This window comes from Dama dama, chromosome 12, assembly GCF_033118175.1.
Source record: "Dama dama isolate Ldn47 chromosome 12, ASM3311817v1, whole genome shotgun sequence".
In the NCBI taxonomy this organism is placed as follows: Eukaryota; Metazoa; Chordata; class Mammalia; order Artiodactyla; family Cervidae; genus Dama; species Dama dama.
The window spans coordinates 431,028-458,809 of record NC_083692.1 but is presented as its reverse complement, the minus strand read 5'-3'; the positions used below and the strand labels follow the sequence as shown (position 1 = coordinate 458,809).

Here is a 27,782-nt window from a genome sequence, read left to right as displayed (position 1 = left end):
GGAGAAAGTAATATTTCATAAAATGTTTATTTAGCGTCCTGAAAAATTCACCTAACACCACCTGATAGTTACTATGGGCAATTTTTAAAAAACTTTACCTGATTGTTCATATGTAGAAGGAATAATGGCTTGGTGATTACTTGTCCGTTAGCATCTTAGATGTATTAATCTGTAAAATACACCTACCTTGGGGGGTTGTGTGGATTCAATGATACATAAAGTATGTAAAACTGTAACCAAAGATCTTTGACACGATTGTCTCAAGGCATTATCCTATATACATACAAAAACCACAGTAATTGACCAATAATACTTAGCAAGTGAGTGAACTCCAGGCCTAGCTCCTTAAGGCAGATTACTTAATTTCGGAGTAGCGAAACTGGAATTTGGTCCAGGCATACTGAACTCTAAAACTGGGGCACTTAACTTGCGGGAAACGCAAAATGTGTTTCACAGGCTATGGGGCATCTACCTGTGCATAGAATGGGGGTCCAGAAATCAAAGACCCAATACATGCCCTGAAAGTTTACACAGTTAAACGGTGTGTGGGGAGGAACAACTCCACATTAACCATTTCCAAAAAGTAGAAAATTACTATCTCTCTTTATTAGAATTGAGCTGTGGGTACATTGCTCCGTACTTTGCCTATTCTCTCACAGAATTTGGTAGAATTTGTTTACAAAATCAACGTGGCTTTTTTTTTTTTTTTCCAAGCAGTTGCTGCATAAAGTCATATATCGCTTATGCCTCACTTCAGTTCAGTCACTTAGTCATGTCCAACTCTTTATGACCCAGTGGACTGCAGCATACCAGACTTCCCTGTCCATCACCAACTCCCAGAGATTACTCAAACTCACGTCCATGGAGTCATTGATGCCATCTAACCGTCTCATCCTCTGTCATCCCCCTTCTTCTCCTGCCTTCAGTCTTTCCCAACATCAGGGTCTTTTCCAATGAGTCAGTTCTTTCCATCAGGTGGCCAAAGTATTGGAGTTTCAGCTTCAGCATCAGTCCTTCCAATTCAGGACTGATTTCCTTTAGGATTGACTGAATTGATTTTCTTGCAGTTCAAGGGACTCTCGAGTCTTCTTGAATGCACTGGTCATAGCAAACACCATCTTCCAACAACACAAGAGAAGACTCTACACATGGACATCAGCAGATCATCAATACGGAAATCAGATTGATTATATTCTTTGCAGCCAAAGATGGAGAAGCATTGCCTTTCTTTGGGACTGGAATGAAAACTGACCTTTCCTGGTCCTGTGAGCACTGCTGAGTTTTCCAAATTTGCTGGTATATTGAGTGAAGCACTTTCACAGCATTATCTTTTAGGATTTGAAATAGCTCAACTGAAATTCCATCACCCCCACTAGCTTTGCTCGCAGTGATGCTTGACTAAGGCCCACTTGACTTTGCATTCCAGGATGTCTGGCGCTAGTGAGTGATCACACCATCATGGTTATCTGAGTCATGAAGATCTTTCTTGTATAGTTCTCTGTGTATTCTTGCCACCTCTTCTTAGTATCTTCTGCTTCTGTTAGGTCCATACCATTTCTCTCCTTTATTGTGCCCATTTTTTGCATGAAATGTTCCCTTGGTATCTCTAATTTTCTTGAAGAGATCTCTGGTCTTTCCTATTCTATTATTTTCCTCTATTTCTTTGCATTGATCACTGAGGAGGGCTTTCTTTTTTTTTTGAAACCAAAGATCTGTTTTTGTTTTCCAACATCCATGTGAAACTACATTATCTCAGCAGAATGCTGATATCCTCCCCTCTCTGGGTTCTGACCTTTTCTAAGGTCCCCTCCAAGCCTGTTGGTTCTGTGGCAAAAAACAGAGGAGACACCTGCTCACAGCTTCAGATCAATCGGGGTCAATCCTGTCTGGATTCACTCCTGGCACTAATGCACAGTTCAGTCGTCACCATTCATCTGGTGAGTGTCTGGGTTAATAAAGGAGCCAGGTTAACTCATTCTGTCTTCCAGGACTAAAGTCTCTGTTAGATTCCCCTGCACATCCCAGACCAGCTCCTTGCTGCAAAATGACAGACGGTGGCAGTTACTTCCCGCACCACCCACGGCCGGCTTCTGAGTGACCAGATGATGATGTGAGAGAATTTACTCCCATTTGTCCTGAAGGCTTACATATTGCACTTGCACTGTCACTTTTGTCACTTTTTTCCCGGTGGTCTGTTCATTCTTATGTTTGTCTTACAGATCCTCAGAGCTGAATCACCGGAAACACAGAACAAAATTCAGCAACTGCAGGGCTGGTTTATTCTCAGCCTCCTCTCGTAGAAGCCTCTGGCCTACAATATGCCCACCAAGGCCTTTCTAAAGACCCTTCCTCTACTTACTGAACAAACACTGCAAGCTCAGTCTGTGAAAAACTGCAATCCCCTCCCCCTGGTTTCTTCTTAAAATCAAACTGTTTTGCCCTTGTTAGTTTTTTCTCTTGTCATTATTTCTCTTGTTTTGTTTTGGTCTTTGGTTTATTTTTGTTTAATAAATCACTCTTCCATCTACTCATCATCCAAGAAAAACTCCTGGGGATTATGCTAAATGCTTCTATTTTTTTTTTTTTTTCATTTATTTTTATTAGTTGGAGGCTAATTACTTCATAACATTGCAGTGGGTTTTGTCATACATTGACATGAATCAGCCATGGAGTTACATGTGTTCCCCATCCCGATCCCCCCTCCCACCTCCCTCTCCACCCGATTCCTCTGGGTCTTCCCAGTGCACCAGGCCTGAGCACTTGTCTCATGCATCCCACCTGGGCTGGTGATCTGTTTCCCTATAGATAATATACATGCTGTAATATACATGCTGTTCTCTCGAAACATCCCACCCTCGCCTTCTCCCACAGAGTCCAAAAATCTGTTCTGTACTTCTGTGTCTCTTTTTCTGTTTTGAGGAGGGCTTTCTTATCTCTCTTTGCTATTGTTTGGAACTCTGCATTCAGATGGGTATATCTTTGTTTCTTTGCTTTTCACTTCTCTTCTTTTCTCAGTTATTTGTAAAGCCTCCTCAGACAACCTTTTTGCCTTTTTTGCATTTCTTTTTCTTGGGAATGCTCTTGATCACTGCCTTCTGTACAATGTCACGAACCTCTGTCCATAGTTCTTAAGGCAATCTATCAAATCTAATCCCTTTAATCTATTTGTCACTTCCACTGTATAATCATAAGGGATTTGATGTAGGTCATATCTGAATGGTCTAGTGGTTTTCCCTACTTTCTTCCATTTAAGTCTGAATTTTGCAATAAGGAGGTCATGATCTGAGCCACAGTCAGCTCCTGGTCTTTTTTTTTTTTTTTTCTGACTGTGTAGAGCTTCTCCATCTTAGGCTCCAAAGAATATAATCAATCTGATTTCGGTGTTGACCATCTGGTGATGTCCATGTGTAGAGTCATCTCTTGTGTTGTTGGAAGAGGGTGTTTGCTATGACCAGTGCGTTCTTTTGGCAAAACTCTATTAGCCTTTGCCCTGCTTCATTCTGTACCCCAAGGCCAAATTTACCTGTTACTCCAGGTATCTCTTGACTTCCTAATTTTGCATTCCAGTGTCCTACGATGAAAAGGACATCTTTTTTTTTTTTTTTTTTTGATGTTAGCTCTTGTAGGTCTTCATAGAACTGTTCAACTTCAGCTTCTACGGCATTACTGGCCAGGGCATAGACTTGGATGACTGTGATACTGATTTGTCTGCCTTGGAAACGAACAGAGGTCATTCTGTCGTTTTTGAGATTGCACCCAAGTACTGCATTTTGGACTCTTTTGTTGACTATGATGGCTACTCCATTTCTTCTAAGGGATTCTTGCCCACTGTAGTAGATGTAATGGTCATCTGAGTTAAATTCACCCATTCAAGTCCATTTTAGTTCACTGATTCCTAAAATATCGGCATTCACTCTTGCCATCTCCTTCTTGACCACATCTAATTTACCATGATTCATGGACCTAACATTCTGGTTCCTATAACACTGCTCTTTATAGCATTGGACTTTACTTCCATCACCAGTCACATCCACAATGGGCATTGTTTTTGCTCTGGTTCCATCTCTTCATTCTTTCTGGATTTATTTCTCTACTCTTCTCCAGTAGTATAGTGGTCACCTACCTACCTGGGGAGTTCATCCTTCATTGACCCATTTTTTTGCCTTTTGTTCATGGGGTTCTCAAGGTAGGAATCCTGAAGTAGTTTGCCATTCCCTTCTCCAGTGGACCACATTTTGTCAGAACTCACCACCATAGCCTGTCTGTCTTGGGTGGCCCTACACGGCATGGCTCATAGTTTCATTGAATTAGACAAGGCTGTGGTCCATGTGATCAGATTGGTTCGTTTTCTGTGATTGTGGTTTTCATTCTGTCTGCCTTCTGATGGGTCAGGATAAGAGGCTTATGTAAGCTTCCTGATGGGAGAGACTGACTATGGAGGAAACTAGGTCTTGTTCTGATGGGCTCAGTAAATCTTTAATCCAATTTTCTGTTGATGGGCCAGGCTGTGTTCCCTCCCTGTTGTTTGACCCTAGACCAAACTATGGTAGGGGTAATGAGGATAATGGCAACTTCCTTCCAAAGGACTCGTGCACACTTTGTTGTATTCAGTGCCCTGACCCTGCAGCAGGTCACTGTCGACCCACACCTCTGCCAGAGACTCCTGGACACTCACAGGCAAGTCCGGCTCAGTCTCTTGTGGGGTCACTGCTCCTCTCTCCTGGGTCCTGGTGGGCACGAGGTTGTTTGTGCCCTCCAAGAGTCTGTTTCCCCAGTCCTGTGTAAGTTCTGAGGTCAAATCCCACTGGCCTCTGAAGTCAAATTCCCTGGGAGTTCTCAGTCCCTTTGCCTGATCCAGAGGTTCAGGCAGTCAGTCTGAACTGACAGTCTGCTGTCAGTCCTAGAACTTTCTAAACAGTGTGAGAATTTACTTGGTATGATTGTTCTACAGTTTGTGGGTTGTGGGCTCAGTGGCTCTATGTTGGGGTTAGCCCTCCAAGAGGGCTTATGCCACATGCTGTGTGACCCCGGTCTGCTGCACCCAGACACTTGTGCCTCCAGGGAGGTTGTTGTTTCTTTGCCCCTTGCTCTTCATCTGTTGCCATATTTATCTTTGTTAGAAATAAGTTGGGCTAATTCAAAACAACTCTATTTATATCAAAGTAGAATGCTAATAAAAGCAAAACTGCAGGTTCAGAAAAAAAAAACAAACATAATATTACTTGAAGCTATTATTGAGGGCTATGGGCCAGGCACGGGGCTAAGCATTTTACGTGCATTGACTCATTTAATCCTGATAACAACCTCATAAGATATGCACTATTATTACTGTGCTTATAAGAAAACTACATGTAGTGTATAAAGCAACAGAGAGGTCCCCTATCCAAAAAGTTTGGAATAGGTGGCATAGATGGAAATTAGCTTTCCGTCTAAAGTTCAAGTATAGAAGAGACATATGGTGTATTTGGGGGCTTTCCAGGTGCCTCAATGATAAAGAATCCGCCTGCCAATGCAGGAGACTTGGATTTGATCCCTGGGTTGGGAAGGCCCCCTGGAGAAAGAAATGGCAACCACTCCAGTTATTCATACCTGAGAAATCCCATGGACAGAGGAGCCTGGAGGGCTGCAATTCATGGGGTTGTGAAAGAGTCAGACATGACTTAGCAACTAGACAACAACAACAGAGTTTATTTGACCAGATATAAAAAGTCACCCTGAAGAAGAAAACTAGCTTCCCTACCAAGCCCTTACTATAACCAGGCTGAATATACTAACATATCTAAAAATGAAATTTTCAAGAAAACAAAAAAAATCCAAAATAAAGATATAATGTATCCAGTATTTCTGCCAAGAGGCAATAATTTTAGAAATAAAAATCAAAAACATGCAAAAATATCCTCAACTCCTTGAAAACTTTTTAAAAAAATCAGTCCCCCAAACTCTCTTGTATCAAAGAGAATTAAATATCACATACTGAAGAAGACTGACTCAATGGACATGAGTTTGAGCAAACCCAAGGAGATGGTGAAAGTCAGGGAAGCCTGACATGCTGCAGTTCATGGGGTCACAAAGAGTCAGACACGACTTAGTGACTAAACAACAGCAATAATTTCAAACATTAATATTGATAAATATTAACATTAATAAATTTAAAAAGTTGACCCCTACCTATCAAAACTAGGGAATATGACAAATTATATACTTAGAAAACTTGACTCAGGAAAATTCATAACCTCAATTCAAGTCAGCAAATAATTATTAAATCCCTGCTGTAGGACAACATGTTGAAACTGGGGCAGTTTATAAAGTGACCTCCCCCCACCCCCAGCCAATTTCAGAACTGGATTTGATCCTGAACCTTTTATTTATATAATCCAAGTATTTTTTTAGGTCAGTTTGAGTTAGCTTTCTCTCGTTTAGAATGAAAATGCTTTCATGGAATAAAGGACCCCTTTCTCTTGTGACACTTTCTTCTTTTGTTCTATCCAGCCATGGTCTGGAATCAGGTGAAAACAGGAAAGAAGTGAGTGTTGGGATGAACATCTTAGCTGCAGAACTAAAGGACCTGAACATTTTAATCTACAGCTATGGGAGACAAGGATAGTTTCAGCATTCCTGGGCAGGTCCTGCAACTGGTTGAAGCAACTTTTTGGTGTAGTCCATTTATATACACGTGGGGAGAAGACATATATAAGAATCATCTTTCTTTTGTTGTCACAAGTATCTTAAACACCCAGTTCAGTTCAGTTCAGTTCAGTCACTCAGTCGTGTCCGACTCTTTGTGACCCCACGAATCACAGCATGCCAGGCCTCCCTGTCCATCACCAACTCCCGGAGTTTACTCAAACTCATGCCCATCGAGTCAGTGATGCCATCCAGCCATCTCATCGTCTGTCGTCCCCTTCTCCTGTCCCCAATCCCTCCCAGCATCAGGGTCTTTTCCAATGAGTCAACTCTTCGCATGAGGTGGCCAAAGTATTGGAGTTTCAGCTTCAGCATCAGTCCTTCCAATGAACACCCAGGACTGTGCTTAAATTAATATCCTTAAGGTCAAGCTGTGTTTTCTACTTTCAACTTCCATGAAATTCTCCAGTATCCTTTCAATAAGCCTTCTTCGCATCCTTTGAATGAGTTTCTGTTTCTTGTAATCAATCCCTGGCTCTCACAGAAGTACATCCTCATCCGCTTGAGGAAATTTTTTCCGTGCTTAAACAAATGGAACTAATATCAAATGATGATATTAGCTATACCTCTTGTCAAGGAAGGAGTCAGAGGACTTTGCACAAAGCATTAAAGATACTGAGCCTTAGTTTCCTCACCTGTGATTTGAGATTAAGTTATGGTAATCAAAACAGTATAGTACTGGTGTGAAAGCAGACATATAAATCAATGCAACAGGATAGAAAGTCCAGAAATGAACTCATGGATATATGGTCAGCTAATCTATGACAAGAGGCAAGCTGGACAGCTACATGATAAAGAAAGGAATTAGAACATTCCACAATATCACACACAAAAATAAACTCAACATGAATTAAAGCTCTAAGTGTAAGACCAGATACTGTAAAGCTCAGAGGAAAACATAGGCGGAAGACTCTTACAGCAGCAATATTTTTTGGATCTGCCTCCTAGAGTAATGGAAGTAAAAACAAATACATGGGACCTTATCAAACTGAAAGTTTTTGCACAGCAGAGGAAACCATAAACAAAATGAAAAGACAACCTTCAGACTGGGAGAAAACATTTGCAAATGATGGTACTGACAAGTGATTAATTTTCAAAATTAATTTTGAAAATTTCAGCTCATGAGACTGAATATTAAAAAAAAAAAAAAAAAAAAGCTCAATCAAAAAACAGGCAGGAGACTTAAACATTTCTTCAGAGAAGACATACAGATGGCCAATAGGCATGTGAAAAGATGCTCAACATTGCTAATTATTAGAGAAATGCAAATCAAAACTACAGTAAGGTATCACCTCACACCAGTAAAAATGGACATTATTAAAAAATAAAAATAGTAAATGCTAGATAAGGTGTGGAGAGAAAGGAACCCTCCTACATCGTTAGTGAGAATGTGAATTGGTGCAGCCACTATGAAGAACAGTATGGAGTTTCCTTGAAAAAGTAGAAACAGAGTTGCTGTAAGATCATGCAGTTCCACCTCTAGTCATACATCCAGAGAAAACTAATTCAAAAAGGTACATGTACTCCAATGTTCATATTGGCCCTATTCACAATAGCAAAGACATGTAAACAACCTAAAGGTCCATCAACAGGTGAATATACAGATCTGTCCATCAACAGATAAAGATGTGAATATATTCAGTGGAATATTATACATATTCAGTAGAATTATATATATATATATATATATATATATATATTCAGTGGACTATTACTCAGCCATTAAAGAGAACAAAATATTGCCATTTGCAGTAACATGGGTGGACCTAGAGATTACCATTTTAAGTGGAGTAAGTCAGGGAAAGACAAGTATCATATGATATCACTTATATGTGGAATCTAAAAAAATAATACAAATTAACATGTTTACAAAACAGAAATAGACTCATAGACATAGAAAACAAGTTTATGGTTACCAAAGGGGATATCAGCTGGGAGGAAGGGCAGGGAGGGAGAAGAGGTAAATTAGGAGTCTGTACTAGCAGTATGTACACTACTAGAGAGAAAACAGGTAGACAATAAGGTCCCTACTGTGTAGCGCAGGGAATTATAGTCAATATCCTCTAATAACCTATAAGGAAAGGAATCTGAAAAAGAACGTGCATATATATATACACACATGCATGTATATATCTCATATTACTGAATGACTTTGCTGTACATTTGAAACTAATACAACACTGTATGTCAATTAAAAAAATTGTTTCTAAATAAGAACACCTTCTTCGCAGGGTGTTTGAGACCATGGCTGCAGAGGCCAGAGCTGGCAGGTGTTGGCACTAGTGGGCACACAGAACTGGTAGTGGGGGTTTGGAGAAGAGCCTCTGAGGGAGAATACAGTGAGGCTGTAGAGCAGAGGTCCCCAAATCTCCCCCCCCCACCCATCTGCCTTGTGGAAGGGAAGCATTTTAAAATGCAGACTTCAAGCCCTATCTTGAAACTCCTAAATCAGGATCTTTGGAGGTAGGAAGAAATGTGGTTTCTGTATGATGTCCTGTAGCTAATCTAAAACCAGTCTAACAAGTGCTTAAGCGCTACCAGAAAAGAAAAGGAAACAAGGCTTGCGTAAGAAGAGACTGGGCCAGAGGCATAGCCAAGTGTTAAGATTCAGTCTGTAAAATACTGAATTGTCCAAGGTATTTATTTCCATTACTTACTTCTTGTGCTGTCTGCTATATTGGTTAAAGTTTATGCTTTTTTTTTTTTTTTTTAAACTAAGTATGCTTTTAAGAAAATTTAGGGCAACTGAATAGTAAAACGTGTTCTACCAATGTATAGAAAATATTCATGTTAGATCCAACCAGTCCATCCTAAAGGAGATCACTCCTGGGTGTTTATTGGAAGGACTGATGCTGAATCTGAAACCCCAATACTTTGGCCACCTGATGCAAAGAGCTGACTCATTTGAAAAGACCCTGATGCTGGGTAAGATTGAGGGCAGGAGGAGAAGGGGATGACAGAGAATGAGATGGTTGGGTGGCATCATCGATTCAATGGACATGGGTTTGGGTGGACTCTAGGAGTTGGTGATGGACAGGGAGGCCTGGTGTGCTGCAGTTAATGGGGTGGCAAAGAGTCAGACACAACTGAGCGACTGAACTGAACTGAGACCATAATTAAAATTAATCAAAAAAGCAAATAAAACTCAAATTATATTTGTTGTTCATATATCAAAATATTCAGGTGAAAATGAAGACCAACTAACAATATAATCATCATAAATTATATAACTGAAAAAAATGAAATATTAGTCACTCAGTCATGTCCCACTCTGCAATCCCATGGACTGTAGTCCACCAGGATCCTCTGTGCATGGGATTCTCCAGGCCAGAATACTGGAGTGGGTTGCCATGCCCGTCTCCAGGGGTCTTGCCCACCCAGGGACTGAACCTGGGTCTACTGCATTGCAGGCAGGTTCTTCACTGTCTGAGTCACCAGGGGAGCTGGTCTCCTGTAGTGAAGAATATTCATGGGTTGTTTAATGCAGTCCAGGCACAACTCTAGGTGGTGTTATGATCTCCATCTTGCTTATTAGGAGACTGATGTTTCAGAAATTTAGATAATTAACCTAAAATCACACAGCTAATGAGTGACAGAGGTCAGATGTCACTACAAAACAGGATGCCCCATCAAGGGCAACGATAGTATTTCCATCTAGGTGTGGGCAGCCATGCTGGCTCTCATCTACTCTTGGTATCTGAAGATCAGGAGACAGTTGGCAAAGCCAGCCCACAGTTGAGGCCAACAGAAACCACACTGGGTGCTTCATGTGTGGCTGAGCACAGCTGGTAGCGACTTGCTATCTCCACTGTGAAGACAGCTTTTGAAGGTAAAGAAATTTCCTGTTGTGTTTAGGTTCACAAATGGTCAGAAGAATATTGATATCTGACCGTAAGGTGAAAGCAAGCAGAAGGAAGTGCCGATCTCAGTCACCAGAAGTTAGGTTGAGTGTTCATGTGGAAGAAAGAACTCCACACACACACACAGAAGAAGAAAGGGCCAACTACAGCCTGCTGTTCACTTGATGAGCAGGTAACTGGTGGAACTGTTTTTTAATTTCAGGCAAGTATGTAGAACAATGATCAGCAAATGACAACCATGTGCCAAATTATGTACTCCATACTTTTCATAAATAAATTTTGTTGGAACATAGGCATACTCATTAACCAGTGTACCATGATACCCCCACACTGCAATGTCATGACTGAGAAATGGCAAAAGACACTATGTGGCAATCTGAAAACATTACTCTCTGAATCTTTATAGTAAAACTATGCTATCTTTGTTCTAAAACATTTCACAAATGGGTGAAAGAGGAGAGTGAAAAAGCTGGATTAAAATTCAACATTAAAAACAACAACTAAGATTGCGATATCCAGTCCCATCACTTCATGGCAAATACAAGGGGATAAAGTAGAAACAATGACAGATTTTCTTTTCTTGGCCTCCAAAATCATTGAAGACAGTGACTGCAGCCAGAAATTGAGACACTTGCTCCTTGGAAAGAAAGCTATGGCAAACTTAGGCAGCATATTATAAAAGCAGAAACATCAATTTGCTGACGAAGATCTGTATAGTCAAAACTATGGTCATGTATGGATGTGAGAGTTGGACCATAACACAGGCTGAGAGCTGAAGAATTGATGCTCTTGAACTGTGGTGCTAGAGAAGACTCTTGAGAATCCCTTGGACTGCAAGGAGATCAAAACAGTCCATCCTTAAAGAAATCAACACCCTGAAGAGTCATTGGAAGGACTGATGCTGAAGCTGAAGCTCCAATACTTTGGCCACCTGATGTGAAGAACTGACTCGTTAGAAAAGACTCTGATGCTGGGAAAGAAGGCAAAAGTAGAAGGGGGTGGCAGAAGATGAGGCGATTAGATAGCATCACCAACTCAATGGACATGAGTCTGAGCCAACTGGGATATATTGATGGACAGGGAGGCCTGGCATGCTGCAGTCCATGGGGTCACAAAGAGTTGGACAGGACTCAGCGACTGAACAGCAACAACAGCAATTTCAGTAAAGTAATTAGCCTCCAACTAATAAAAATAACTGAAAACAAAAACAAAATAAAGAGATAAACTCAGGCTTGAGATATTTCCTTGGATTACGAGTATCAAACCCAGGGGGAGGTGAAGCCACTTAAGAAGGAACAAAGTCTAAGAGAATTCAACTGGACCAGGACCTTTGACTTATGAGGTCAGTTTCTCTTGCAGAGAATGAACTTTGTTCATTTAAAAGGGTACATGTTAAATACTCCAGCTCAGAGAACACTGCCTTGCACTTGGATAAGCTAAAGTGCAAAATGATTGTGATATAGTTTGCCTTTTACAAACCTCATCTCTTGTTTCTGGTTTCACATTTTCTCTCTTAAGAACTTGTGTTGTGTTTCCATACATGCGTCAGTTGGTAAGGGTCTGCTCTGTGTCAGAGATAATTCTAAAATATTTACATTTACAATCTGACTACTGCTTTATCTCCTTCCCCCTTTTCTGTTGTCGAATTAGAGCCCCTAATTTCTTGGTGGGCACAGCAGTGTCCAGAATAACAGACATTTCCCAGGTGCTCTGTTGGTTAGAGCTCTGAATGGACTTGGGTCCTGCTAATCAGAGGTACTTGTGAGAGATCTGAAGAGATGCCAAAGTCGTGCTTTCACTGCTTCCGCCATTTGGGCAAGTTTCTGTCTCCCATTTCCCTGCCCCAGTTGAAGGTTGTGATCCTGATGGTTTCCCAGTAGCTATAGGAACATCTGCATTGGTGCCCACCCCCCTCCCCCCGCGTCATCCTGTTCTGAAAGGATGTCTTTGACCTTCCAACTGATTCCCTAAGCCATAACAAAGCCTGTACTAAATCTTTTTCTAATTAGACTAGTTGAAACAGCTTCTGTTCTTTCCAAGTGAATGCTGACCAGTCCAAAGTTTGGAATTTAAAAGTAAGGTGATACCCTGAAGGACACTGATGGCCACTTTCTTGACCTGACCGTCCAAGAAGCAGTTGGTAAGGACAGCAGCAGCTGGCCCTCCTTCTCCACGGGTTCTGCATCCACCGATTCAATCGCAGAACCAGAGGGTGCTGAGGGCCATCTGGATCTCTGCTCAGGAAAGGTCAGAGAATCTCAAGCTGTAGCAGAGAATCTCCACCTGTGTCAGAGAATCTAAAATATTTGTGAACATAATAATTTGGTGCTTCACAGTGTTAAAAATCCACTACATCAGTACCTCCACACTGAAGCAATGGTAAGAATTTGCTCTGAAGTGGCACAATGGCCCTAATTCCTGGACAAGAACACGTCCAAAGCCTTCTGGGCTTGGCAAGAAGAATCAGCCCAGCAGTACAGATAAGGTTAAGGGTGTAGCCCTATCTTTTGAAATCCTTATTTTAGGACATCATGGAAGCCCCCATGTTAGTTTCGAGGGCTTCCGTAAAAAAGTACCACAAACTGGGTGGCTTGAACCACAAACAGTTATTATCTTACAGTTCTAGAGGGTAGAGTTTGAGGTCAAGGTGTTGGCAGGGAAGTTTCTTCTGAGAACCACCAGGAAAACCTGTCCCGTGGCTTTCCCCTGGCTGCTGGCGGTTCACTGACAACCTCTGGTGTTTCTTGTCTTGTGGCTGCATCACCCTGATCTCTGCCTTTATCTTCATGTGGCATTGTCACTGTGTGTATGGCTGTGTCCAGATTTCCCCTCTTTCTGTAAGGACACAGGTCATATTGGCTTGGGGCTCACTCCAGTGGTCTCATTTCAACTTGATTGCCACTGTGAAGATCTTGTCTTCAAATAAGGTCACATACTGTGGTACTGGGAGTTAAGATCAAGCATGTCTTTTTAAGATGGAGGACACAATTCAACCCACAGACATAATCATTAGATTGAAAAAAGGCTGTGCAGACTGTAGCAGGTAGGAATGAAAACCTAGTCTGTGGACCTCTGTTGATAATCGTAAACATACATATATGTATGTGCGTGTGTTGGGGGGGAGCGAATACAGGCACGTATAATTTCTAGATTATTTCTTTGGGTTCAATTTTTATACAGAAACTGACCAGAAGACTGCTTGCCTATTAGGAGGAAATTCTTTACCAGAAAAACCATAAACCTGGCCTGCCAAAGCCTAACTGTCTTGAGTTAGTCTCAATACAAACTTAAGTACCAAACCTACACTCGTGAAAAGCAGGACGTGAAAGTTTCACAGCCCCAGGAACAGCAGACACGCCAATGCCCAATGAAGTGTGCGGGAGGAGGCCAACAGGCCAAGAGGGACCACCAGGCAAACAAAGCCGGTGGTCCTGGAGATGACCTGGAGGAAGCGGAGGTTTGGGATGGGCTAACCTAGGAAATTATAATAGGCTATTCCAGGGCAGACACCTCTGAAATTCCTGCCCATTACAATAATTTTTTTCTGAAGAGAACTTTTTATTACAGTTATCCTGTCCCTATTCCACCATAGAAGTGTGTGTGTGTGTGTGTGTGTGTGTGTGTGTGTGTGTGTGTGTGTGTGTTAGGCATGCAGGAATAACTTACCAGTCACTTCCTGGATGACCTGTCCATAGGTAGCTGCAGCTGGACCTAATGGAGAGAACTTTGTGTTCTCCTAATGGAGACACAAAGAGAACTTTGCATCACTCAGATATCCTGACCTAAACCAGAGGTGGATTTAGTCTCTGAATGGAACTTTTAAGTCATCTCTCTTAGGTAAGGTATGAGTTTTCTCTCTGGGGAAAAGGGTGCTCACAAATCTCAAGGATGGAAATTGTGGTCTATGGCAGACTGCTAGATGTCCTCCAATAGCTATTCTTCCCCTTTCTTTTAATCTGTGGCAATAGAACCCCCAATATTTTATCTGGACACAAGATCATGCCAGATAAAGACTGCTATATTTTTGAGCTTTCCATACAGCTACAACTGTGGTTATAAATTAGTTTCTGTCAATCAGCTGCTCTCTGGAAACATTCAGAAGGCAAGAGCCAGGAGAGGCAATGAGGAGGTCTCTTGTTTGCCTGTAGTGGCTTCTTGACCAGAGAGGCTTTCCTGGGCATTGTAGAGACAAAGTAGTTTTAAAATTGGCAACCATAGCAGCTTCCCAAATGGACAGGTGGCTTCCCAAACATAGAAGACGCAACAGGTCCCTTGGTGTCCCAGTGACTCTGTATTTTCACTGCCAAAGGTGCAGGGTTCAATCTCTCGTCAGGTAACTGAGATCCAACAAGTCACCGGGCACAGCTAAATTGAAGAAAGAAAAACATGGGGGGTGGGGGCTAGCAGAGGGTCTATTCACTGCAACTGAATGTGTCCAATACAGATTGGAATTATTTGTTCATTTTATAGATAAAGAAACTAAGGCCTAGAGACAGTAGTGAGCTGGTAAACCAGCTCTCTATGGGGAACAAACTACCGCACAATTGCACTCATCTCACACACTGGTAAAGTAATGCTTAAAATTCTCCAAGCCAGGCTTCAGCAATACGTGAACCGTGAACTTCCAGATGTTCAAGCCAGTTTCCGAAAAAGCAGAGGAACCAGAGGTGAAATTTCCAATATCCGCTGAATCATCGAAAAAGCAAGAGAGTTCCAGAATAACATCTATTTCTGCTTTACTGACTATGCCAAAGCCGTTGACTATGTGGATCACAATAAACTGTGGAAAATTCTGAAAGAGATGGGAATACCAGATCACCTGACCTGCCTCCTGAGAAATCTATATGCAGGTCAGGAAGCAACAGTTAGAACTGGACATGGAACAACAGACTGGTTCCAAATAGGGAAAGGAGTACATAAAGTACTCCTTTATGTACTTTATGTACATAAAGGAGTACATGAATATTGTCTCTCTGCTTATTTAACTTATATGCAGAGTACACCATGAGAAACGCTGGGCTGGAGGAAGCACAAGCTGGAATCAAGATTGCTGGGAGAAATATCAATAACCTCAGATATGCAGATAACACCACCCTTATGGCAGAAAGTGAAGAAGAACTAAAGAGCCTATTGATGAAAGTGAAAGAGGAGAGTGAAAAAGTTGTCTTAAAGCTGAATATTCAGAAAACTAAGATCATGGCATCTGGTCCCATCACTTCATGGCAAATAGATGGGGAAACAGTGGAAACAATGGGTGACTTTATTTTGGGGGGCTACAAAATCACTGCAGATAGTGATTGCAGTCATGAAATTAAAAGACGCTTACTCCTTGGAAGGAAAGTTATGACCAACCTAGACAGCATATTAAAAAGCAGAGACATTAGTTTGCCAACAAAGGTCTGTCTAGTCAAGGCTATGGTTTTTCCAGTGGTCATGTATGGATGTGAGAGTTGGACTGTGAAGAAAGCTGAGCGCTGAAGAATTGATGCTTTTGAACTGTGGTGTTGGAGAAGACTCTTGAGAGTCACTTGGACTGCAAGGAGATCCAACCAGTCCATCCTAAAGGAGATCAGTCCTGGGTGTTCATTGGAAGGACTGATGTTGAAGCTGAAACTCCAATACTTTGGATACCTGATGCAAAGAGCTGACACATTGGAAAAGACCCTGATGCTGGGAATGATTGAGGGCAGGAGGAGAAGGGGACGACAGAAGATGAGATGGTTGGATGGCATCACCAACACAATGGACATGGGTTTGGGTAAACTCTGGGAGTTGGTGATGGACAGGGAGGCCTGGCATACTGCGGTTCATGGGGTTGCAAAATGTTGGATACGACTGAGCAACTGAACTGACCTGATGGGGAACAAGTGCCCACATTGGTAGCATTTGACACCATCTGTGGTAAATACTCCTCCCATAACTGATTTCAAGTCTCCAAAGGTTTAAAAACCTTTAGGCAAAATTCCTAAAAGTTAAACAGTTGGCTCTTGCAAGCTGGCTTCTGTTCTAACACACCATGCTCACAGAATTTGTGTAACTTCTCCAACACACAAGTCAGTAAGTATTTAATAAAAAGATTGAATATAGAGTGATATTTATTCTGTCTTAAAAACCATTGCGCTTTATCAGGAGAGTTCTGGGCTGCCAGTGTAACACTAACAGAAATGTACATCACATAGTATAAATGCTTCCAGTGTGTTCAGAGATTTCCTTAATGAACGTTGAGACAGTAGCTTAGGCAGGATTGGAGTGAGTAGTCTTTACTGATAGTATTACACGCATGTGATATAAAAGGGATTTAAACAGCTTAAGACCATCAAAGTTGCAAGTGGAACTTAAGGAATGAGGGAAATAATTCATAAATTGAAAAATTTAAAGTTGGTACTTCTTGACTGCTATGAAACTGAGTTTGTGGTTGGGGTAGTTATGCCACAGACCTACTGGAGAATTCCTGAAGACCACAAAGTGAATGGAAACTGGGTTTTCTTCAAGCACGTTTATATTTTCGTAGTATCACTTTTTCATGTTAAATGAGCAATAGTGAAAGCTATCGTGTACTTCCTGTTTTTCTGGAGTTTGGGGTTATGAAGAAATTTGTTGCTTTGTTTAATGAACTGGACCTGGTCACTGATTGAGCCTGATGATAACAATGACCCCAGGCATCTATTTTTTCCCTTTTGTTGTGACTGTGATGGCCCAGCTGAGGCAAAGGCTATTTCATTAAGTGCTCAGAATAAATCTTACAATGAGACGACAGACCTTCTTTTTAAATTTTTGAGCAAAGAGCTAAATAGTCTTTTAAAATAAGAGGTAAATTATGCAACATTTCTTAGATCTTAGCATTCAAAAATTATAAGACCCTACTGTATGGCACAAGGAACTATATTAAATATTCTGTGATAAACTGTAGTAGAAGAGAATATGAAAAAAGAATATGTGTGTGTGTGTGTGTGTGTGTGTATATATATATATATATGTATGTATATATATATATATAAAACTGATGTGTATTGGTTCAGTTCAGTTCAATTCAGTCGCTCAGTTGTGTCCAACTCTTTGCGACCCCATTAATCGCAGCACACCAGGCCTCCCTGTCCATCAACAACTCCCGGAGTTTACTCAAACTCATGTCCATCGAGTCTGTGATGCCATCCAGCCATCTCATCCTCTGTTGCCCCCTTCTCCTCCTGCCCCCAATCCCTCCCATCATCACGGTCTTTTCCAATGAGTCAACTCTTCACATGAGGTGGCCAAAGTACTGAAGTTTCAGCTTCAGCACCAGTCCTTCCAGTGAACACTCAGGACTGATCTCCTTTAGGATGGACTGGTTGGATCTCCTTGCAGTCCAAGGGAGTCTCAAGAGTCTTCTCCAACATCACGGTTCAAAAGCATCAATTCTTCCGCGCTCAGCTTTCTGCACAGTCCAACTCTCACATCCATACATGACCACTGGAAAAACCATAGCCTTGACTAGACAGACCTTTGTTGGCAAAGTAATGTCTCTGCTTTTTAATATGCTGTCTAGGTTGGTCATAACCTTCCTTCCAAGGAGTAAGCGTCTTTTAATTTCATGACTGCAATCACCATCTGCAGTGATTTTGGAGCCCCCCAAAATAAAGTCTGACAGTGTTTCCACTGTTTCCCCATCTATTTGCCATGAAGTGATGGGACCAGATGCCATGATCTTAGTTTTCTGAATGTTCAGCTTTAAGCCAACTTTTTCACTCTCCTCTATATGTATATATAAATATAAAACAAAATTTCTCACTTTGCTATACAGCAGTCATTAAGACAACATTGTAATTCAACTATATACTTCAACAAAAATAAATTAAAAATATTATCAGGTGAAAGTGGGGGGAAAGAGAAGTACAAAGGAGAGGAGGTGGGTAAAGAAAGGTAGGAGCAGAGGCTCAGACCGGCCTTCTCTGTCCTCGCACCAAACAAGCGCATCCCCCGCGGGCTCCTGGGGCTCCCGGCGCTGTAGGGCTGGGCGGTGGGGGCCTCTCTGGATCTGCAGTCAGGGAGATGCGAGGAGTTCCTTTCTCTGGTCAAGTGACCAGACAGACTTGGCTTCTACACATCGCAGGATAACAAATAAAAGTGTAGTGAGATTAAAGAGACTTCTCAAATGTGCTATTTCTTTATATGGAAAGAATATAATTCAAAAGGGCAAACTATTTTGAGATCAAGAGAATTTCTTTCAAAGTAATGGGGGGTTATGTGAATCCAGTAGAAACATTTTACCTGGTTTCCTTCTATGAAGAAACCTTTATTAAGTAGTTAAAAAATATCACTGCTTGACAAGTGAGAACAATGATAAGAAAATAGATATGTTAAAGAGAAATATGAAGACAAATTTTACCTAAAATGCCACTGCTTTAAAGATAGAGACTAATTTTAATTCCTACAACATCAGTCACTAGGTGTGATAGTATCTTTTGTTTTAATATTTCTCCCACTCATCCTGACGTCTTCATTGAGAAATTTGTCACCTCCTCTTGTTTATAGTATTAGGTTAGTGCAAAAATATTTGCAGTTTTGAACCATGAATTTTAAATCATTATAACTAGGCTCAAACACATCTTTATTAGTCAGATAGGAACCATTACAACCTATACATTTTTGCCAATGAGAAGTAAGTTGGTTTATTCCTGCAGCATAAAAATCTGTGCTTCAGAATTCAGTGAACTCTTGGAAAGCATTTTCTGCCTCCTGCTGGTTGTGGAGGTGTTTTCCCTTGCAAAAAGTTGTGTAGATGCTTGAAGAAGTAGCAGTTGGTTGGAGAGAGGTCAGGTGAATATGGCGGATGAGGCAGCAGTTCACGGCCCAGTTCGTTCAGCTTTGAAAGCGCTGGCTGTGAGCCATGTGGTCGAGCGTTGCTGGGGAGAATCAGGCCCGTTCTGTGGGCCAGTGTTGGCTTCAGTTTTCTGTGCAGCCCTTCAGTTTGCTGAGCATAACTTCTCACATGTAGTGGTTTCACCCAGATTCAGGAAGCTATAGTGGATCAAATGAGCAGCAGAACACCAAACAGTGACCAAGACCTTTTTTTGGTGCATGTTTGACTTTGGGAAGTGCTTTGGAGCTTCTTCTCCCGTCCAGCCACTGAGCTGGTCACTGCCGTTTGTCATATAAAATCCACTTTTCATCACACATCACAATCCAATCAAGAGATGGTTCATTGCTGTTGCATAGAATAAGAGAAGACTACACTTCAAAATGACATTTCTTTCATTTTTGGTCCGTTCATGAGGCATCCACTTATCTAGCTTCCTTACCTTTCCAATTTGCTTCAAGTGCTGAATGCCCAGAGGGTGGTCCACGCTGAGTTCTTCAGCAGCTTCTCATGTAGTTGTAAGAGGATCAGCTTCGATGATGGCTCTCCATTGGTCGTTGTCACCTTCCAATGGCTGGCCACTGTGCTCCTCATCTTCAAGGCTCTTGTCTCCTTTGCAAAACCTTGAGCCACCATTGCACTGTACTTCCGTTAGCAGTTCCAGGGCCAAATGGGTTGTTGATGTTGTGAGTTGTCTCCACTGTTTTATGACCCATTTTGAACATGAATTAAAAAATCTCTTGAATTTGCTTTTGGTCTAACATCATTTCTATAGTCTAAAATAAATCTACAGTAAACAGCAAGTCATAAATCATTAGCAAAAAATATATATAAATTGAGAAATGTGCATTAAAATGATGCATAACATAACCACATTTATTTAAGAATGTATTCTAGTATGTAATGGCAAAGTGCAACAATGCAAAACAATTGCTTTTGCACCAGCCTAACAGTATCTTTTAATATTTCTTCCACCCGTCCTGATGTCCTCACTCCTCTGTCACCACCACAACCTCACGTATAGAGTATTATGCTAAAATCTTAATGGTATGGAATACATTGCCCTACTTCCAGTCCTTTGCAGCCAAATATGAGAATGGATTTTTCTTTACAAGAAGTTTTAAAACTCCAAAGTCATGTCTTCAATAGATATTAACTTTCTTGGGTTATCTACTTCTTCAATAAGCCTGGTATGTAGTGTATATCCTTTAAGGAATTTGATGTTTTTCTTATTTCTTAAGGTAGACATTGATGTTATTAACTACAGATCTTTCTTCATTTTTAATGTGTATTTTTCTATATAAGAATATACGGGAAAATATAAAAATTAAAATTAAAAAAATTCTTATGTGGAATGAACTTGGAATCTTTGCACTCATTCTTTAGTGTTTTCTTAGATGAATTCCAAGAAGCAAAAACTCTGAGTTAAGAATATTTACTTCTTTTTATAGAATTTGTACTTACTGTCAGTGTCTTGTTTCATGCTTCTCTTTATATTTAATAACATGCAAATATTTTCTTCAGATCTTTTTTTCTATACTACATTTTTTATGACTGTATAATACTTTATTGATACATCAAATTGTACTTAATAATTCTCTATTGTTGGACATCTTGGCTCTTTATGACACGAGACAAATTTCCATAATGCTTTAATAAATCACATTGTGGATCATTGGTTTATGGAAAAATATTGACCTCATAAAAGCAGTGATTTAGGAAAATTAGTCAGGAACTAGTTATCTATTGAAAGCATTGAAGCATTGAATCAAAAAGGATAAAACACATCATCACCAAGAAGGGTTTATCTAAGGGATGCAAAGTTAGTTTAGCATTTGAAAACCAATTAATGACAACTACCCTATTAAAAGACTAAAAAAGGAAAACAATATCATCATTTCAAGAGATGAAGAAAAGGAGTTTGAAAAATACTTAGCATTGATCCTAATAAAAACACTCCACAAACTAGGAATAGAAGAAATAACCTCAGCTTGATAAAAGGTGTCTATGAAAACTGTGCTGCTAACACCATAATGTTCAAAGATGAAATTCTTCCCACCAAGATGAGGAAACAGGCAAAGCTGTCTACTCTCATCACTTCTATTTAACGTTGTACTGAAGGTTTTCACCAGCCCGCCAGGCAAGAAAGAGAAATGAAGGATATCTTGATTGGAGTTGGAGAAGTAAAATTGTCTTTAATCATAGATAACATGATCATCTATAGAAAATCATGTGAAATCTATTTATCTGTGTATTTACTAGAACTAATAAGTAGTTTAGCAAGGTTGGAAAACGTAAGATAAATTTACTAGCAACAAACAGCTGGAAATTGAAATTAAAATGACAACCCATTTATAATCACATAAAACATGAACTACTTAAGAGATAAATATATGGAAAAAATGTGGAATACCTGTGCACTACTAACTACAAAATATAATGAGAGAAGGGACTCCTAAATGGAGATAGAGGCCATGTTTATGGATAAACACGGATAAAATATCACTTCTCTCCAACTTGTATGTAGATTTAATGCAATCTCAGTTAAAATCTCAGCAGGCCCCTTTGTAGATGTTGATGTTGACTGCTAAATCTAAGATTCATGTTGAAATGCAAGGGACGTAGAACATCCAATACAACTTTGGAAAAGAACAAAGTGGGCTAACACACCATCTGACTTCAGATTTTAGTATTCAGTTACACTGATCAAGGTGTGATATTAGAATCAAGAAAGACAAATAGATCAGTAGAACAGAATAGAGAATCTAGCAGTAGATCTACACACATATTCTGAATTGATTTCAACAAAGATGCAAAGACAATTTGAAAGTACAAGGTTAACAGTAAATTATTTTGTATAGGAGGCAACCATTAAGTTTTGCTGTAAAAATACATATGTCAGCATAGTAAGATATTCATAATGTATTAAGCAAAAACTGCAAGGTCTAAAACAGTTTGGCAAATTTATATTCTATTGTTGAATAAGATCTATATTTTTTCAAAAGGATACACACAAATAAATGCATGCATTCACGCACAATAAAAGTGATTGTTAATAGAAGGAGCTTGAAATTGCTTATAATTTTAGTTTAGCTTTCAGTGTTTATGCTTCTATTTTATTTACTTATAATAGATACATACTGTAATAATAAACAAAACCAACTCTTCCTTGCAGCATGTGGGATCTAGTTCCCAACTATGGATCACACCTGGTCTCTCTGCATCAGGATTACAAGAGTCTTAGCCACTGAGCTACCAGGAAAGTCCCTTGGGCAAATTATTAACTTCACTTTATCTCAGTTTTCTCTTTTAAAAATTGTAGATAAAAGAACTTGGGCTTCCCTGGTGGGTCAGACATTAAAGAATCTACCTGCAATGCAGGAGACCAGGTTTGATCGCTGGGTTGGGAAGATCCTCTGGAGAAGGAAATGGCAACCTACTCCAGTATTTTTGCCTGGAGAATTTCATGGGCTGAGGAGCCTGGTGGGCTACAGTCCATGGGGTTACAAAGAGTTGGATGTGACTGAGTGACTAACACACAGACAAGAGAACTTACTTCAGAGAGTTGTGGGGTAAACGAGTAGTACTGAAAAGTATTAGAATATTTTTGGAACATAGTAAGCACTCAATGGATGTTAGCTATACAATTACAATGATTGTTTTTATTATCATCACAACCTCAAAACCAAGTCTCAGTTATATGTGTCCTATGGGTAAACCTGAAAAATTTAAGAGCTTAGGACGCGTTCTGAAATACCCCCTAAATTTGAATTTCTATTATTTAGTCTTCTTAGTTTGTCTAAGATTTCTCATATGCTGTCTGTCTCTAGGCAGTATTTAAGCAGCAAATAAAGCTAGAATTTAGAGCTTTTAGATTAAAAGCTTTTAGCTTTTAATTTAGAAAATTAAATGTCCATTGCAAAGCCCAACTTTTGCCACGAGGTGGCAATAAAACACTAGTTATGATTTTTAAAATGGAATTCTCCAGGCAGGAATACTGGAGTGGGTAGCCATTTCCTTCTTCAGGGGATCGTCCCAAACCAGGGATCAAACCCAGCTCTCGGCTTTGCAGGCAGATACTCCGCCTTCGGAGCCACCAGGGAAGCCCTGAAAATTAAACGTCCGTTGCAAAGCCCAACTTATGCCACGAGGTGGCGATAGAACACTAGTTATGAGTTTGAAAGTCAACAACAGAAGAGACTTTGGAGAACCTTCATCATCTATTTAGGTAAACATCATTAAGGGCTCTGGGCTTCCTCAGTGGCTCAGCGGTGAAGAACCCATCTGCAGTGTAGTATCTGCAGGAGACCTGGGTTCGCCCCTGGGTTGGGAAGATCAGGGCCTGGCAACCCACTTCATTATTCTTGCCTGGAGAATCCCGTGGACAGAGACGCCTGGTGGGCTGCAGTCCATGCAATTGCAAGGAGTCGGATAGGACTGAAGCGACTGAACCGAGCATGCACGCACGAAAAACGTTCATAACTTAAAGAAATTATCTCTAATCCACATTTACTTGCATATTTTCTAATTTCTCCCTTCCTCAAATAGGAAATATGGAAAGAAAGGGAATCAGGAGTCAAATTCCTCCTCTCTGAGAACAGTGGCCTTGGTCAGAAGAGTTAGTATTTTGGGGACTTTTCCAGCTTGGCTGCAAGAAGCGTGGCAAAGGTCAGGTTCTGTCTGAAGCAGTGCTTGCTTGTGCTTAGCTGTGCACTCTAGACATGAGGAATCTTTATATTTCCATCGATTGCTGCCTAAAAATAGGGGAAGATTGTTTACCTGCAAGCTCCCTCTGGCTAACTGTTCCATGGGTAAGAATACTGCCAACGAATGTTCAAACTACTGCACAGCTGCACTCATTTCACATACTAGCAAGGTAATGCTCAAAATCCTTCAAACTGGGATTCAACAGTATGTGAACCGAGAACTTCCAGATTTACAAGCTGGATTTAGAAAAGGCAGAGGAACCAGAGATCGAATTGTTAACATTCGCTGGATCATAGAAAAGCAAGAGAATTCCAGAAAAACATCTACTTCTGCTTCATTGACTATGCTAAAGCCTTTGACTGCGTGGGTCACAACAAATTGTGGAAAATTCTTAAAGAGACGGGAATACCGGACCACCTGACAAGCCTCCTGAGAAATTTGTATGCAGGTCAAGAAGCAACAGTTAGAACTGGACATGGACCAACAGACTGGTTCCAAATCGGGAAAGGAGTACATCAAGGCTGTATATCGTCACCCTGCTTATTTAACTTATATGCAGAGTACATCATGTGAAATGCCTGGCTGGATGAAGCACAAGCTGGAATCAAGATTGCTGGGAGAAATATCAATAACCTCAGATATGCAGATGACACCACTCTTTTGGCAGAAAGCGAAGAACTAAAGAGCCTCTTGATGAAAATGAAAGAGGAGAGTGAAAAGGCTGGCTTAAAACTCAACACTCAGAACACTAAGATCGTGGCATCTGGTCCCATAACTTCATGGCAAATAGATGGGGAAACAGCGACAGACTTATTTTCTTGGGCTCCAAAATCACTGCGGATGGTGACTGCAACCATGAAATTAAAAGACGCTTGCTCCTTAGAAGAAAATCTATGACCAACCTATATAGCATATTCAAAAGCAGAGACATTACTTTGATGACAAAAGGTCCATCTAGTCAAAGCTATGGTTTTTCCAGTAGTCATGTATGGATGTGAGAGTTGAACTATAAGGGAAGCTGAGTGCCAAAGAATTGATACTTTTGAACTGTGGTGTTGGAGAAGACTCTTGAGAGTCCCTTGGACTGTAAGGCAATCCAACCAGTCCATCCTAAAGGAAATCAGTCCTGAATATTTATTGGAAGGGCTGATGCTGAAGCTGAAACTCCACCTGATGCAAAGAACTGACTCATTGGAAAGGACCCTGATGCTGGGAAAGATTGAAGGCAGGAGGAGAAGGGGACGACAGAGGATGAGATGGTTGGATGACATCACCGACTCGATGGACTTGAGTTTGCACAAGCTCTGAGAGTTGGTGATGGACAGGGAGGCCTGGCGTGCTGCGGTCCAGGGTGTTACAAAGAGTTGGACGTGACTGAGGGACTGAAATGAACTGAACTGAGTCTACTGAGACTGGATTAAATTTTCAAATTCATCCTTTTGCATAAAACCTTTTATGTGTTGAGTGCAGTGTGTGTGTGTGTGTGTGTGTGTGTGTTGCACAAACGCATGTATCTTTGTTCCATGTTTGACGTGGTTGTGCTCTTGTCTGCTCTGTCTGGTCACACATGCACATAGCTGTTCATTATTCTTGCCTGTGTCATACAGACAAATAATTTTTTACTCTTAGTGGAAGGAAAACCTTTACTGCATTATTTTAAGCCTGGATTATTCTTCACATTTGCAGAGCATGTTTACAAGGGTCTTCACTACACTGTCATCTCATTTAGAATGCCTGTCATCCATAGCATAGCTAGAGTGGAAACAATTGACCTGTTCTCAGATAGGCTTGGAAGAAATGGACTGACTTTCCATATGTTGACAAATTGTAGCTTCTAGTCTTCACATCCATAAACACTCTGCCACCAAAATTTTATGGTGCTGATCTGATTTTTGTTTGTTTTATTTTTTCTAGTTTTGATAATAGTTCATTTCTTATAATCAGAGTTTCTAGAAATAAATATCACGAAATGCATAATATTGCGTGAGAGTTCACAATCTAAAATCCAGCACTTCTTACTCTGCTTTCTACTCTTATGTCTCTTAATTTCTGATCAGAGAACATTTTTCTATTTACAGGAAATTAAAACTCTTGAACATGAAAACTGTTCAAAGGCTTTGTTACTAATTAGTCACAAGATTTCAAAGTCACCTTCCATTACCTGCCTCTGCTGGCTTGTTTAGAAGACCCCATATCTGCTAAGATATGTATCCCAAATGGGCAAACCCAGTAGGCACAGGCTAAGTGAGTGTTTTCTCTGTTCAACAACTTTATAATCTGCAAACAACAACTGCTGTAAAGCCAACCATTCCAGATGAGATAAATTGTGCCTGTCTAGCTTTTCAGGCAATTGATTGATCCTTGATTTTATCATAAAAAGCAAAGAGAATCACCTGTCAAAGCATGGCTATACTTGGAGAATCTTACTTTCACCAAAAGATACTCCTGCCAGCTTCTCAGAGCACCAAGTTTTACATATTTACATCTCTCACAATTATGCAACATAACCATTTATGGGTGAATGATCGACTTGAAAAGTTCGTGTATGACTGTAAACTTTCCTTGTTATACCCCGAATAGATATACCCCAAGTAGATGTGGTTCAACTTTCTTAGCTTTGTTTTTTACCTAATACTAAACATTAACATAATTGGTTAGTGAGTATACCGATCAGAAAGAGCTGGTTAATGAAAGCATTATCCCTCGTTAGGTATTACCCCACGTCTGCAACTGCGTCATGTTTGTAAAGCTACGTTGCATTGTTGTTCTTCTTATTTTCTGATCACAGGGTTCCAAGTCCCTTCCTCTCCCCTTCATTGTCTTTCAAGACATCCCACTCATATCCATAATATGCTTATCTGAAGATGCATGGCTCTGTCTTCACTTCTGCTCACAGAAGAATGTAAAGACGAAAGTACAAGTACAAAACTAAGTTGTTAGCAAAGAAACTAAACCATCCCCTTCACAGTTGCTTGTTTTGCTTTTTAAAAAATCATCACTTAGAAATGTCTGGATATGTTCCACCCAAGAAAGCCAATTATTTGTGTTGTTTTATATCTGTTAGACAAAGTTATGGGGTGTCCTCTTCAGTCCTTTGAAATGCAGAAAAGAAAATGCCCAGCAGACTTCAGTGAGATCTTACAGAAGTTACTCAAGAAATACCTAATGTGTCCTCCCATAAGGTTCTAATTTCTAATTCTCCTTCACTTTCCTCTTTTCTCACTCACTGAGGTATACTTGATGCATTTTGGCATCTTTCAGTGTGAAAGTCATTTTCTGTTACATGTATCCAAAGCACCCACACTATGTACTTCTCAAGAGTCCCCAGTGAGAGCACCTAGGAAAATTGTACCAGCCCAGGGCTTCTTTGCAATGGCTTGAATCTCACTCAGAAGGATGGGTAATATTTAAAAGCTCAAAAACAACACTTCCCAAGGCTGAGGACATTATTAAATGTTAGGGCCATGTGTACTCACTTGTGTCCGACTCTTTGGGACATTATGGACTATAACAGGCCAGGCCCCTCGAACCACGGGATTTTCCAGGTAAGAATACTGGAGTGGGTTGCCATGCCCTGCTCTAGGGGATCTCCTTGACCCAGGTATGGAACACACATCTCTTATGTCTCCTCGATTGGCAGATGGGTTCTTTACCACTAGCACCACCAGGGAAGCCCTTATTTTATGCTTGACACA

At 40.5% G+C, this 27,782-nt stretch overlaps 1 protein-coding gene across 1 annotated transcript in view; it reads right to left on the bottom strand.

Moving 5' to 3' along the window:
- Window positions 1–27,782, bottom strand: part of LOC133065907 (histone-lysine N-methyltransferase PRDM9-like) — a 389,343-nt gene that overhangs the window by 269,451 nt on the left and 92,110 nt on the right. The window lies entirely within an intron of this gene.